General features: G+C 48.6%; 1 pseudogene across 1 annotated transcript in view; it reads right to left on the reverse strand.

Moving 5' to 3' along the window:
- The window catches only part of LOC306815274 (olfactory receptor 14I1-like), a 269,530-nt pseudogene that overhangs the window by 116,141 nt on the left and 137,115 nt on the right, over positions 1–16,274 (reverse strand). The window lies entirely within an intron of this gene.

Below are 16,274 nucleotides of genomic sequence, written 5' to 3' on the forward strand. Positions count from 1 at the left end.
CAGTATCAGTGCTGCTTTCCCAGACTCCTCAGGGTTGCTGTGACATTGCCATCAGAGCCTGCAGAGGCAGAGCTGGCCCTGGGCAGTGCCCTGTGCTGAGAGAGATCTGCAGGGCAGAGCTGAGCCCCCAGGGCTGGGTTGCGCTCAGGCAGCATTAGCAGGGCTCAGCCCTGGGCACAGGGAAGCAGGTGCTGGCAGGGACAGCTCCAGGCAGGAGAGCTGTGGGCAGGCAGTGGGGGGAAAGTGCCACCAAGCTGTGCTGGGATATTTAAATTCCTCTCAAAACAGAACTATTCCATGTTTACTTTTTTTACAGATCCCCATTCCAAGACACTGCAAACGTCCAACAGCAGCTCCATCAGCCACTTCCTCCTGCTGGCACTGGCAGACACGCGGCAGCTGCAGCTCCTGCACTTCTGCCTCTTCCTGGGCATCTCCCTGGCTGCCCTCCTGGGCAACAGCCTCATCATCAGCGCCGTAGCCTGCAGCCACCACCTGCACACCCCCATGTTCTTCTTCCTGCTCAACCTGGCCCTCACTGACCTGGGCTGCATCTGCACCACTGTCCCCAAAGCCATGCACAATTCCCTCTGGGACACCAGGACCATCTCCTATGAAGGATGTGCTGTTCAGCTCTTTTCCTTTCTCTTCTTCATCTCGGCAGAGTATTTCCTCCTCACCGTCATGTGCTACGACCGCTACGTGTCCATCTGCAAACCCCTGCACTACGGGACCCTCCTGGGCAGCAGAGCTTGTGCCCACATGGCAGCAGCTGCCTGGGCCAGTGGCTTTCTCAATGCTCTGCTGCACACGGCCAATACATTTTCCCTGCCATTGTGCCATGGAAATGTCCTGGGCCAGTTCTTCTGTGAAATCCCACAGATCCTCAAGCTCTCCTGCTCCAAATCCTACCTCAGAGAACTTGGGCTCATTGCTATTACTTTCTGTTTAATTTCTGAATGCTTTGTGTTCATTGTTTTCTCCTATGTGCAGATCTTCAGGACTGTGCTGAGGATCCCGTCTGAGCAGGGACGGCACAAAGCCTTTTCCACCTGCCTCCCTCACTTGGCTGTGGTCTCCCTGTTCCTCAGTACTGGCACATTTACCTACCTGAAGCCCCTCTCCATCTCCTCCCCATCCCTGGATCTGTCACTGTCAGTTCTGTACTCAGTGATTCCTCCAGCCCTGAACCCCCTCATCTACAGCCTGAGGAACCAGGAGCTCAAGGACGGCCTGAGTAAAATCACCATGAATGCTTTTCACATGTTATTAACTCTCATTCTATTGTATAACTATTATGATATTACTCATTAATGCCTACTCTGTGTCCTGTGTTTTTTCTGCTGGCTTAGGTATCACACTTCTTAAAATTTGTTCACAGGAAAATCTTTGTCATTACCCTTTATAATTCAGTATTTTAATCCCTAGTGTCAACCACAGGCTATATAATCCAAGGACTGTACTACATACGCGCTCACACAAAATAAAGAACTATGTATTGCCATGTTTGCCTGCCATGTTTGGCTCCTCTAGAGCTTCAGGGTTGGTGCCTCTGGCAAGAGCTGGTGTGAAAAGGGAACCTCATTTCTCTGCACTTCCAGGCACCCCCAGGGCTTCTGCTTCATAACTTCCCCTTCCTTCACTTCCACACTCCCCTGCAGAGCCTCTGTGTTGGTTTAAGGTCTCACATCTCTCTCAGCTCAGTCCCAGTCCTGCTGTGTGACTGTCCAGGGACTGCGGGCAGGGACAGGCCATGGGCACTGGTGGGACAGAACTGGGCTCTGCAACAGCATTTCCATCATGCAAGGGCATCTCCCTAGTGCAGGGCCTGAAAGCTTTAATCTCCTTCCAAATTTGTTCTCAAGGATGTTCCCAACACAGTGCCCTGGAGAGGAGAACATCAGTGGCCAGCCAAAGTGTGGCAGTGTTCAGGGTGGGGCTGTCCCAGCAGTGTCCTTGCAAAGCCAGTGCTGCTTCCAGCAGTGCCTCTCACCCCAGGGCACAGAGTTTGTTCTTCCCTGCATGGAGGGACATCAAGTGACCAGGTCAGGAGTCTGTGTTTGCAGTGCAGGGACATTCCACAGCCCTGAACATCCTGTGTGTGTGTGAGGGGACATAAAATGAGCACAAACACCTTCAGATGTTTCTGGAGTTTCCAGAGTCTAACATCCACTGGGACCCCCTGGATGCAGAGCTGGGATGAGCTCCTGTGCCCAGAGCTCCCTGTGTACATCCCTCTGGCTGTGGGACATCTCGGGAAGGGGCAGGGCAGGGTGACACCCGCAGGGCTGAGGTCCCTGCCAGGCTCTGGCAGTGACAGCAGAGCCCAGGAGCCCCTGCCCATGCTGCAATGAACTCTGTGTGTGTGTGCCAGGGAAGGACTAGTGTCCCTGGACACCCGTGGCGCTGTGAGCAGGGCAAGAGCCCAGATCAGGGGTGGGCACCTGACAGAGCCCTGACATTTCTGGGGGTGCCCATAAGAGCAGAGTTGGGCAAGATGGCTGTGGTTAAACCCCTCTGGGCATCCAGTGACAACAGAGTGTCTCTGTCACTGTCCCTCCTTACACAGAAAACAGGAGAAAATAAGGTGAACAGTTGTGGGCCACTATAAAGAGAGATTAATGTCAGGGGGAATACAAAGCAAGGGCCAAATGCAGAAGCAAGGAAAACCACAGAGAGACAAGAATTCAGCACAAGAATTCAACACGTCATAGTTGCTTTAGAAGACAAGTGTATTAATACGGAAAATACAGAGGTCCTCTTGTCCCCTCATGTCCCTGCTGATCAGGACATCCCATGGAATGGAAGATCCCTTGGGTCAGTCTATCCCAGCTTTCCCATCCCTGTGTCCCCAGTAACACTTGCCCCCCCACCCAGGCCATTGGTTTAGGGGTTACAGAGATGCCTCATGTGGGGCCAGCCCTGCTCAGGAGCAGTCAAAGCCTTGGTTTGGGACCAAACCCACTCCAGCCACAGGAGCCAAGCACAGCAGGACAGGAGCTGCTCTGGGCAAAGGGAACTCCATCCCAGCCACACCCAGGCCAAGGGGGCTCACAGGGCTCTTGCCACCTTTGTGTTATTCCACAATTCAATGAATCCATTCCTTGGAGATCTCTTTGAAGACAGAATTGACAGATAGGCAGAGAAGAGCTATAAAATGCACCAATACAAAGACAGCAGCTCCTGTGAGGAATGAACCCTCCCAGGGCAGGGCTGTGGCAGGAGAAGCACCGAGGAGGAGGAGTATGAGCTCAGTGCATGTGTTTGTGTCCCAAGGCACAGAGGGTGAAGGTGGCAGAGGTCAGGGCAGGGTTGGCAGTGGCAGGGCAGATCCAGGGGCAGTGAGATGGGAGTGTGCAGCCTGCAGGGACACAGCAGCAGCTGTGGGACAGCACAGGACAAGCTGTGCTGGACATGGCCAAGGGCCCTGGCAGGGCTGGCAGTGCCCAGGAGAAGCCAAGCCTTGGTGCCCTGGAGCACAGCAGGGTCTGTGCCACCAAGGGCTGTGAGGAGACACCTTGTCCTGAACCTAGAAGTTGTATCAGTTGCAACAATTCCATTAGGTTCAGTGTCACAATGCTCTCCTTGGGTCCATGAGGCCCCACAGAGTCACAATGGTTCCTTGGCTCCATTTATCCTACACTGTTACATGAATCCTTAGTTCCATGGTGCTGTGAACTGTCACAATGGTCTCCTTGGTTCCATGGTGACACAGTTGCCACAATTTCCATGGTACCACAACTGTTCCTTGGTCCCATGAAGTCCCACAGTGTCACAATGGTCCCCTGTTGCCATGACACTGTGTAATGTCACAGTGGTCTCCATGATTCCATACTGCCCTGCAGTGTCACAATGCACCATTGGTCAATGAGGCTCCAGTGTCACCATGGCCACTTGGTTCAATGGACCCTCACAGTGTCACTGTGGTCCCCCTTGGTCCACAAGGCTCTGAAGTTCCACAATGGTTCTTTGGTTCCAAGAGGTTTGATACAGTCACAATTCACTTCTTGGTTCCACGAGGCCCTGCTGATTCACAGTGCCCATGATTCCATGAATTTCCATGGAGTCACCACGGTGTCCTTGGATCTGCAGTATCACAATGGTACCATCCTGCCCCAGTGTCACAATGGCTTTGTTCCCTGAGTTTCCACTGTGCCACAATGGTCTCCTTGGTGCCATGAGGATACAGAAATTCCACATAAACATTGAGCAACACCTGCTTGACATACCCAAGAGCATCTGTCTCCATTCAAATTAGGGGTTAAAGGTGAGAATGGCACCAGCAGCTTCCATCTGCAACACAGACCCAGGGAAAGGACAGGGACAGAGACTTCAGTTGAAAGACTCTGTGAATTCACAGATCACAGAATCACTAGGTTGCAAGAGAACTTCAAGATCAAGTCCAACCTCTGCCTAACACCTCTATATGGCACCAATTGCCATACCTAGTTTTTTTTAAACATAAAGGGATGGTGTCTCCACCAACCCCTGGAGAGATCATTCCAGAATTTTACTGCATTTCCCGTAAAAACCATTTTTCCTAATATCCAACCTGTATTTTCTATTCTGAAGCTAAACACTGTGTCTTCTCATTCTGTCAGTTGCTGCCTGGTGAAAGAGACAAACCTCCACCTGACTAAAACCATGGTTCAGGAAGTTGAAGAGAGTGATAAGGTAACCTCTGTGTCTACTTTTCTCCAGGATAAACAACTCCAGCTCCTTCAGCCACTCCTCACAGGACTTGTGTTCCTCACCCCTCACCAGCCTTGTTTCCCTTGTCTGGACACACTCCAGCCCCTCCTTGTCCTTCCCAAATTGGGGAGCCCAGAACTAGACACAGCACTTCAGGTGATGCACAACCAGTGCTCAGCACAGGGGAAGAATCACTGCCTTGTCCTGCTGGCCACACCATTACTGACCCAGGCCAGGAGCCATTGGCCTACTTGGCCACCTGGGCACACTGCTGGCTCATGTCCAGCCTGCTGTCCATCAGTGGCCCCAGGTCCCTTTCTGCCTGGTCACTGTACAGCTACTCTGTCCCCAGCCTGAAGGACTGCAGGGGTTGTTGTGGCCAAAGTACAGGACCCAGCACTTGTTAAACCTCAGATTGATGAACTTAATCCCTGGATCCAGCCTGTCCAGGTCCCTCTGGAGAGCTTCCTAACCTCCAGAACACTCACACCCAGTTTGGTGTCATCTGCAAATATGCTGATGGCGCACTCAATGCCCTCATCCAGATCATCAATGCAGATACTGAAATCCATGCTGGCTGGTTCTGATCCCTCATTCATCCTGTAGGTGCCCTGTGATGACTCTCAAGGTGATCTGTTCCATCACCTGGCTGGGCACTGAGGTCAGACTGACAGGCCTGGAGTTCTCTAGATTCTCCTTCCAGCCCTTCTTGGGGATGGGCTCACATTGGCACCTCCAGTCCTCTGGGACCTCCCTGGTGAGCCAGGACTGATGATAAATGATGGAGAGCAACTTGGGGAGCTCATCCAGCAGCTCCCTTATCCCACTAGAATGGATCCCATCTGATTGTAGAGACACCTGTAAGCATCTGAGTGGTTTAGCAGGTCCCCTGTTACTTCTCCCTGGATTACAAGGGTCTGTTCTGCTCCCTGTCCCCATCTACCAGCTCAGGAGAACACTTGTCCTGAGGACAACCTGTGTTATTGTTGAAAACTGAGGCCAGGAAAGGGTTAAGTACCTCAGCCTTTTCTCTTTGGTAAACATATCCCGTCCTGTCCCCCCACCCCCAGTAAGAAATCAAGGTTCTCCTTTTCCCTCCTTTTGCCATTAATATATGGATAAAATATTTTTTGTTTTCCTACACAGAACTGCCATCTTAAGTTGATTGAGCTTTCACCTCCTTTTCTTTCTTCATGACCTGACAACATCCTTAAACACTTCCTGAGTTGCTTGCGCCTTTGTCTAAAGTTGATGCATCCTCTTTTTCCTGAGTTCCTGAAAAAAGCTCCATGTCCAACCAGGCCAGTTGTTTTCCTCACTGGCTCATCTTCTGGGACACTGGTACAGGCTGCTCCTGCTTCTTCAAGATTTCTTTCTTTAAAAATATCCATCCTTTTTGGAATCGTTTGTTTTAAGGACTGTTTCCCTCAAAAACAATCAGTACCGGATTTGTACAACACAAATCTGCATCCTGAATAGGTTGAAGTCTGCTCTCTGTAACTCCAGTGTTAGAAATTTTGTTGATTGTCCCGTCTCTGAGGGTCTCTTCAGGCTTGAGACCTCCCCAGAGAGGGCATGAGGGTGGTAAAAAATCTGGTTCTCTCAGAGGCACCGGCAAGAAAGCAGCTTGAGATGATCTTGTGTTTTTTCAGGGCTGTTTATTTATCTTCTCTTAAAAATGTTTCTGCCAGCCCAGCATGGGTCCGCTCTGCAGGTCGACCATTGCAGAAGGTTTCCTGGGAGGGCTGTGCCAAGGTCTTTATACTCTAAACTATGTGTACAATATTTACAAATTCTCCCCAATGCCATGCAACCTCTTTACAATGTCCAGTTCTTTCCCCATCCAATCTGTGGTTCCCAGGGTGCAACTTCAGCATGGATGACATGAAGAAGAAGGAGGAAGAAGCCCACCACACCCAGGATCCTCCATCTTGGCCACATGGCCTTTAATATAAACAATCTAAAAACCTACTTATACTACATTCTAACATTCTAATTTACACTCTACTCATCGTTATTTTCTGTGTCTCTTCCCTCAACGTGGGCAGATTCTCCCAAAAAGCCAAATCCAGCCCCTGCAGCTCCTGGGCAGCACTCGGGAGTCTCTGAGGGGTCTGCCAGGGGGTTTTTTGCATCTCCAAATGAGCCAGGGAAAAACCCTGGACTCCCACAGTTGATGTCCCTCCTTCTTTCACAGGATGTTTAAAAACTTAATTATTTCATGATAACTGTACCCCAAATAGCCTCTGATCACCACATCTCCCACCAGCCCTTCTCTGTTTGTGAACAGCAGAACACAGAGCTTTCCTTGGCAGTTGGAAGAGAAGGAAACCTCCCCAAGGTGCAGCCTGGAAGGTTCAGCCTGGAGCTGAGGAAAAAGCAAAGTCCCTGCCAGGGCAGAATGTTGGTGGCCCAGGTGTCCCAGCTGAGGCTGGGCCATGCCATGGCTCTGTGTGCCAGGAGCCGGCAGCGCTGGGTGCAGGGAGCCCAGGGAGGGCACAGCAATGCTGGGCTGAGAAATGCTGGGGGCACAGCGAGATGGGCGTGTGCAGCCGGCCAGGGCAGAGGAGCAGCACGCACAGGGGCACAGGCTGCAGGAGAGATGGCCAAGGGCTGGGCAGGGCTGGCAGGGCCAGAGGCACCCAGGCCTTTGTGCCCTGGGCTGGGCAGCACCTCTGCAGCCCCACAGGAGGAACTTTCCCTGCAGGGGCTGCACTTTGCTGCTGCCTCGGCCCTCCCTGAGCAGGCTGGCAGGGCTTGCAGGGTGATGCCATTGTCCTTGCTGCCCCTCCCATCCCAGTGCCCCAGGAACAGCCCCGAGCCACCCGTGAGGGACAGGCCCTGCTGGGCCAGGCCTGGGCTCAGCCCTTGGCCTTTCTGCTGCCTCCAACCAGCCCAGGCCTTGCTCAGCATTGCAGTTCCTGCTCACAGCCTTTGGCTCCTGCAATGCTGCCCTCAAGGATCTGCTCTCACCAGTCCCTGGGGAGCCTTTGGCAGTCCCTGCCCTCAGTGGGGCCAGTGGTGCTCCAAGGGACTTGGAGTTTTGCTTCTGCCTCCTTGAGCAGATTCTCCAACATTCTCTCAGTGCCTGGGGCTCCTGGACTCAGCCCCAAATCTGCCCTCTTATAAATATGATTCCTGCTAATTAAATTGTAATTATATTAGCAAAATTGTTGCTTTGTAGCAATGGAAAAATTGTACTTAATTGTTCCAATGCATAAAAGATAACAGAAGGTTAATCAAAGCAGATGGTATCATTCTCCAGTTGTTTGGTGGGAGTAGAGATAGTAAGGGTATAGGTCTAAAAACAGCATCTAGAAATAAAACTTTTGACCTTGAATTGAGCCAAATTGGGATGATTCCAAGCATTAGACACTTGGCTTGTTATTGGAACATCGGCTTAATTATATAACTCTAAGCTCAGTACGCCTGCTCTATCTGAGAGGTCAACTAGTGAACACTGAGGAAGACCCAGAGCCTTCACCGGAAACAAGATCCCCAAAGGAGGAGAGACCCCCGACCATTGTTGAAGCATGAGCAACACAACATAGTGATGGAGATTTTAGGAATAGGATCTAGGAGGAGATTTCCAGAACAATCTGTATTAATATGTATTAGTAACTATATAAATGAGATTTTAGCTTGATTCAGTTGGCATGGTGTGAGAGGAAGGGCCCTCCCCGTACCCCTGGTTGGTTTTGCTTATGCTTTATTTGAACCCAACCTCAATTACACTAAAATACTCACTGCCAAATTTTGTATTTATTTAAATATACATAACAAATATACTTTGATTGTATTTGTTTATATACAATTACTGCTATTATTAATAAATTACTGCTAAATTTATATTTGTTGTTTGATTAACTGAACAATCGAAGACTCCATTCATAACAATTTTGGGGATCATTAAAATACAGAAAGATTCCAGGAGCTCTTTGTATTTCTTCAATTGTCTTCAAGTCTCCAGGGCTTGTGCAGATGCTTGGAGACATTTTGGAGTTTTCCTAAGAAGGAAGATTTGAAAGTGCATCATAACTTTACTCAAGGGAATGTTTTTCAATTTTTCTGTTCAGAGGCGAAGTGATAGAAGCATTTCCCAAGTGACCTTGATGCAGAATGTCTCCTTAGGAGGTCTGGGCACATTGAAGAATGAGCCCCTTTGCAGGCTGACTCTGTTTGGACAACCTGCTCCTCACCCCCATCATCACCATATCATGATGTCTCCCACCTGGTGCTGACAACCCAAAATATAAAAAACATCATTAATTTCTCTTTGTAATAAAAATGTTATTTAATTTTAAAATTAAAATTAATTTTCCTTATTTGTAATATTGTTATTCTATTTTTTAGACCAAATTTTTATATTTGTAATAAAAATATTTTATTAGCAACCAAAAAAATTATTGGTCATTGCTTTTATGTAATACAATTTCCTTAATTAATTAAGCTCTATTGGTTATTTATTTCTCCCTTTTTAGGATAATTCATAATGTTTGAGTTATTTTTTTATCTTTTTTATATCTTTTTTTTTCAGACAGGTTCAGGGTGGGCACTTTGGGGTCCAGGGAGACATTTCTGGGGCACATTCGGGGCAGTTTTGGGTCTGGGGGAAGAATTTTGAGGGACAGGAGGACACTTGGGGGCATTGAGTGGGCACTAAAAAATGAACTTAGGGATCCTGAGGGAAAGTCTGGGCTTTGAAGTGGCTCATGGGGGTCTGTAAGGGGGTTCTCCGGGGTGCAGGGGATGATGGGAGTTGTAGGAGTAGGTATAATACAGTTTAATGGGGCCGCAGAGCATCATGGTTATTCCAGGTGCAGCTGCAATGTCTCTTGGAGGAGCGCGGGGCATGATGGGAGATGAAGTCATTGCTTGAATAGCATTCTATGGCACCACAAAGCATGATGGGAGCTGTAGTCCCGGAAGTGATTCTAGTGGAGTGTTTACGAGCTCTGGGAGGGCACTTGGGGGACACTTTTGCCTCTGAACGGCAACTTCAAGTCCTCAGGGAGGAATGTTTACAGTTCGGGAGCACTGGGGGGAGCTTGGGGAGCTCTAACCAGGCTCTTTAGGGCACGGGCACAGCAGGAGTTTTAGGCACGGGACTGTGTTATAGGTGCTCTGAGCACACGGGGGATAGCAGGCAGATGAATTCCCAGAAGTGGCTGTAACGGGCATCTGTGGGCTTGGGAGCATTCAGGGGATTCTGGGACGTTTTTGGGGGTACCCGAATGGGCACTGAGGGGACACTTAGGGATCCTTGGAGTTTCTGGAGGACATCTATTGGACATACAGGGGGGGATACCGGGGTTCTGTGGAGCGTGCGGCATGATGGGTATTGTAGTCCCGACTCCAATGGGGCTCTATGGGGCTGCAAGGCATGCTGGGAGTTAGAGGCAGAAAGGAAAAATGGCGCCGACTCCAGGCACCACCCCTGAGGCCCCGGTCCCCCGCCTGAACCTCCTTGGTGGCACCTTGGGCTGGCACATACCTCAGGAGGGTGTCTGTTTTCACAGGGGAAAATAAGGTGTTTTAGATTGCTTCAAAAGTAAAACAAAGGGGAGAAAACCATGTTTGCTTGAGTGGAGGCAGTTCTCCAAGCACAGCAGGTCCCAGGTGAGTGAGGACAGACAGGATGGGGTTGGGGAATGTGGAGCAAGGTTGCCCACACTGGCTCAGACCTCAAGGCACAGCTTCTCTGAGCAGGCCAGACCTCCTGAGGAGAAACTCTGGATCAATATCAATCACAGAATGCTGCAATCACCTCTGCTTAAAGAGAACAGTAATAAAATCCATCCTTTAAAATAGGAATGGATATTTTTAAGAAACACTTTGAAGTGTTTTTCCATAACTATTATAGGAAATATTCCTAATGAACTACACCAGACCAGAGGGAAATCAAGGCAGAGCCATGGTTTCTTAGGAAACCTCTCAAGAACTCCAAGTGAGAATCAAACTCCAAAGTCCCTTAAAGTTTTAATGGGTCCCGGTGAGGGACACAACTGGGAAAGTGTCCCCAAGCCTCAATCAGAGCAGAGAACTGGAGGCAGAGATGACAGGTGGGGACAAAGAGAAGCCAAGTCTTGGTGCCCTGGGGCACAGCAGGGTCTGTGCCACCAAGGGCTGTGAGGAGACACCTTGTCCTGAGCCACTGGGGCCTCCTGGCACAGCCCCAGCAAGGCTGGGCACTGTCACCCCTTGTGCTGCCCTCAGCATCCCCCCACATCCCAGTGGCCTCAGGGATCTGCTGGGACCAGTCCCTGGGGAGCCTTGGTCAGGAATGGCCCTGGGGCTCCTTCATGCTCCCAGGGACTGCAGGTTTTTTCGAAGGGCTTTGGGTTTTGCTTTTGCCTTGGAGTCTCTGAGAACTTTGTGCAATCATGGCCTCCAGTTACCTTCTTTAATTAGTCTCTTGAGAGCCTTTGTCAGTAACAACATTCAATAGAGCTCAATGCCTCTAGGTGCTTCAGTTTTCAAAGGTTCTTTACTTTTTCCTTTCTACACTGACTTTCTGAGAACTGACAACACTCAGACAAAGAGGGGGTTTCAATTTTTTTTTAAGCAATCCAACATTTTTAAGGTTCCCCACTGCATACAGGCACAAGGTGCCACCAAGGAAATTCCTCATCCCCAAGGCAGAGCCCTGAAAGCAATGTTTGAGACCTTTGCACTCCTTGGTTCCCTGAGGCCTTGCAGTGTCAGAAAGGCTCCTTGGTTCCATGAGGTTCTGGGCTGTCACAGTGGAGATTTGGGTCCATGGGGCCCCACGGTGTCACAATGCTCTTTTTGGTTCCATGAGGCCTTGATCTGTCACAATGGACCCTTGGTTCCATGAGGTTCATTGGTGTCACCATGGTCTCCTTGGTTCCATGAGGCATCACAATGTCACAACACACCCTTGGTTCCATGAGGTTCCTGCAGCAGGACTTCCCCTATGGCCCAGCAGAGCTCATCTGTTCTGTCCATCAGCTGGGCCATAACTCAGGGCATCTTCCCCCTCTCAGGAATTGCTGAGATAACCCAGGCTGGACATCAGTCTTGTCCTGAATTCTCTTTGGTGCCAGGCAGGTGGAATTCCCAGCTGACCATGAGCATCTTGCTCTGAGAGCAGCTGAAGGGAGATAAACCTTGAATTCCTGAGTGACACACACTTCACTTTACAAACAATAAAAGCCACACAAAATTTTTACAAAGCAGAAGTCTTCTGCATAGTCCCTGCAAACGGGCAGGGCTTCTCTCCCAGTTCTGGATGCATCTTCGTGGTTTCTTTTCTGGAAGCTGAGTGAAAGGGCTCCATGTGCACTCCCTCATCAATTTGGTGCTAAGTTACATTGACTCCTGATCTCTGCTATTTCTTCACTAGCTGTAATAAAGGTAAGTTTAATGTGCACTGTGTTTGTATCTACCTGCACTTCTTTTGTTTATCCTGTACAGTAAGTAGTCAATTTAAAGATTCTTGTCTGTTTATGTTGAATCCATTCAGTAAATAATTCATTTTAGAATAGACCTAATCCACCATGGTAAAGAACTTGTGCGAAAGAGCAATTTGGGCTGCAGGCTACCTGAAACAGAGTTACTGCCAGAAACCTGAGCATAGGGCAGGACTTGTCTAAGCTTTCATTCCATTTGTAACGTATTTCATTTAAGAACAAAATGAGAGAAGATCTTTTCTTTTCCACATTTATTCCTTTCCTGTTTATACACTGATATCAGCAATCTCCAGTTGACATTGATCCCCAGCACCTCCTAATGCAGTCTGAATAGATATGAAAATCAAGACACTTTATGGCTGACCATCAATCACACTTTGTCCTTACCCCCACCCCACCATTTCCCTTATCCAACCCCTGACACTCAGAGCAGCCTTGTGCAAATCTGAACTTCCTCCACTCCAGTCTGTGCCTGCAGCTTTCAGCTCCATGGCACCAACTCCCACCTGCTTTCCTTGGAGAAGGAACTGCTCAAGACACAGAAGAATGTTCATTTATTGTGAGCAAACAAACCAAGGGAAGGCACAGCTCCATAAAAAACAAAAATCATTCCTCTACTGAATATTACATCCCCTTTCCACAGCAGACAGTCTCAGAGCAATGGAAAACATATCCTGTGCCCAGCACAGATCCCAGGATGCCCCAAACCCTCCCAGCCCCGATTCTGCCCAGATTTGCTCTTTGCACACGAGTCCCACACTGAAGTCACGAGCTGCCTCCAATGCCCAGAGGAAGGAAAAGAGAGAAAGTGGCTGCAGAGCTCTCTTGTGCACAGCTACAGCTGCACTAATGCCAATATTCTGGGCTCACAATACCTTGATCCAACACGCTCTACTGCATCTGTTCCCTGGGTAGAAATCTGGCTGGATGGCCAGGCCCAAGGAGTGCTGGGCAATGGAGCCACATCCAGGGGTGTCCCCAGGGCTCAGGATTGGGGCCAGGGCAGTTCAATCTCTTTCTTGCTGATCTGGATGAGGCCATCGAGGGCACCCTCAGTCAGATGTCTGATGAGCCCAGGCTGGCTGGGAGTGTGGCTGTGCTGCAGGGCAGGAAGCTCTGCAGAGGGATCTGCACAGGCTGGAGCCATGGGCCCAGGACAATGGGATGAGGTTCCCCAAGGCCAAGGGCTGGCTCCTGCCCTGGGCTCACAACCACCCCAAATCCCTGACTGTGCCCTGCCCCTGATCCCCACAGCCTGTCCTGTTTCCTTCATCCCTGCAGTGCCAGGCACTTTCTGGGACAGGGGAGCTTTGCTCTGGGGATGGAGGGAGGTGCAAGTGCCACCCCTGCAGTGGGAACCACAACTCATCAGGTTTGTGTTCTTTGGGGGTCAGGAACTGGTGAGACTCAGAAGCATAGATAGGTTTCTCTTCATGGCCAACAAAAACAAATATAACAACGATATAATTCCATAAACATCACAATTTCTCCTCAGCTCTGTGCAATGTCAAAGCAGTATCTGATGTGTCCAATGTGGGAGGATAGTTTGTAGGGATAGTACAGAAGGCAATCTTTCCCGATGAATTACAGCCGTACTGATTGCTGGGAAATGAAAACAGCCTTGCCTGCATAATGAGGATGGGTATTCTAAAAGTGTGGGCTAACTAGTTAAGGGTAAGTTACTGATGCAGTTAGAACTTGAGACCCAGAGTCTGCTGCAGTTTGGGATGGAGTCTGCAGGCTGTGCTGTGAGGGGGAAGTTGTTGTGGAAGGGACAAACAAGGTAAGATGCTGTGTGAGGGACATACAGGGTTAGGTGTCCGCCTAGGGGACAGGTTGGGGTCAACCTGTCTTGCAGAAGGAAATTTAGAGAGAGGAGAGAAGAAGTCAGTGCTGTGTGGAGCTCCACATGAGGAAAGGGTCAGAGTTGGCTGAAAGAAATAATGAGAAGTATTTAATAAAGTGTTGATGCTTGGTTAGCAACCAATGGACATGGCTCAGCTGAGGCCTTATTAGCAGGCCATGAAAATGGCTTGTCTGAGGGTTCAGTGCAACAATCTAGCTGCTAAACTGCACGTATTAAAAAGGTCAGGCTATAGCAGCCTATTCATAAAATTGATACTACTGCAGCTAGAATATAAGAGAGAAGGAAGAGATGGATAGTTTGTTGCTATATAGAGGATAGGTGCAGTAGGTTTGCTGCTAAAAAGCACGTATACAGACTTAGCTAAAAAAGTAGAAGGGGTGGTCTTCTCATCCTTGCAAGAGCCAATAGTAGGAGAAGTATATGTACCTAAAACAAATGAAAGTATGCCAAATATGCATTAGTCATTATATTTTGGATTATAAATGTAGATGTTTCCTTCAATAAATTGAACTATGCTTTATCAATCACACTGATTGGTTGCATATTTCCCTCGCCGAAGCTTCTCCACAAGTGGCATCCAGAACAGGGACCTTGAAGCTCTGCCACTCTGCACTGACCCACCGCCGGAGGTAAGCGAGCTGGCAAGCACCAAGTAGCAGCGCTTGGAGGGCAAGGATCTCTGTATGCTGGCATACGAATGGATCCCGTGCCTGAGCCGCTCCCGATAAAGGAAGCTCTCTGTCCCGGTTACACCGCCGATCAAAGGCTGCAATGCGCACACGTTAGCAGGCAATTGGATTTGTTTGCTGGACTGCCCCTTTCGTTCTTTTGTAAAAAGGGAGGGATATGGATAAGCAAGCGTCATATTATTTATTTAAATGCTTTTTAGAAAAGCGAAAGGTAGAACTTGATCTTAATAAAAATTTGCCCAAGGTGTTAGACTATGCTAAAGAACAGGGCTTTTTTACCAACCCAGATGACTTTTTCAAAATTGAGGAGTGGCAAAATCTAGGAGATTGTTTGTATAGAGCAGTTATTGATAAGGATAAGGTAGCAAAACAGTTGTCTCAACCCTAGTGCATCATAATTGCTTAGAGGCATATAAGGCAGAGAAAAATATTGCTGCTGTTGCCTCTATGCACTTGGATGGCAAACTGTCCACTATGCTGTCCATCACAGGACAAAATAAACCCCCTGCTGCACAGCCAGGGATGTATATTTTTGGAGGAGACAATCTTCCTCAAGCACTGACTACACAACAAGTTTTATTACCTCCTAAGTCTGCCTCTGAAGCAGTGCCCTCTGCCCCCCCCCCCCGACCCCCCCGCTGCTATCACAGCAGGAGGAGCTGCCCTCAAAGGAGACAGCTGAGTTAAAAAAGGAAGCGGCACATTACCATGATAATAAGGTGCCAAAAGGCAGAGCTAAAATCAAGGGTAAAATGGAATGGGGTGAGATTATGAAGGAAGCAATAGCAACTGGAGAAAGGGATTATGTGGCAAAATTACAGGAGCCACGTGTAACACAGCAAGCATTTCCAGTTGCATTTACCCCTACTGGGGAAAATAGAATGGAAACATCAATAACTCCTTTAGATTGGAAATTGTTATTGCAGCTTTGTAGTACAGTTAATGAAGCTGGCATGCATGGGGAACCAACAAAGCAAGTGTTTAATTATATTTGGGGATCAGGGTTATTGTTGCAAGAGGATATAAAAAATATTTTCAAATTATGACAAGCTCACAATTTATGTTACGGCAGGCTCACTTCCAAGGTCTTTGTCAACATACTGCACTTATTCGGAGAGCACAGGATGATCCGCTTCACGGGATCACATTAGAGCAGTTGGGGATTGGTCGATTTGCCACACCTGAGAGTCAAGCTCTGTTGGGACCAGATGTAGTAAAAGAGGCAATGCGGTTAGCTCGTGTTGAATATGATAAGGCTAGAACAGAACGAGGGGAATTACCATCTTATATGAACATTAAACAAGATCCACAGGAACCTTTTTCTAGTTTTGTTGACAAAATTACTGCAGCAACAGAAAGATCAGGGGTACCTCTGTTTATGCAAGGAGCTCAACTTAAACAGTGTGTTACTCAAAATAGCAATTCTCGGGTAAAATCAGTGATAGCTACTTCACCCAGCAATTGGGAAGTAGTAGAGCTTTTAGAACGTATGAGTAAAATTCCTCAGGGAATTCAGGCTATGTTAGTTGAAGCTGTAAATATTTTGACATTAACCTTAAAAGAGGGGCAGTCTCAGATTCAAGCCTTTGCTGC

Source organism: Erithacus rubecula (assembly GCF_903797595.1).
Source record: "Erithacus rubecula genome assembly, contig: scaffold_112_arrow_ctg1, whole genome shotgun sequence".
Lineage (NCBI taxonomy): Eukaryota > Metazoa > Chordata > Aves > Passeriformes > Muscicapidae > Erithacus > Erithacus rubecula.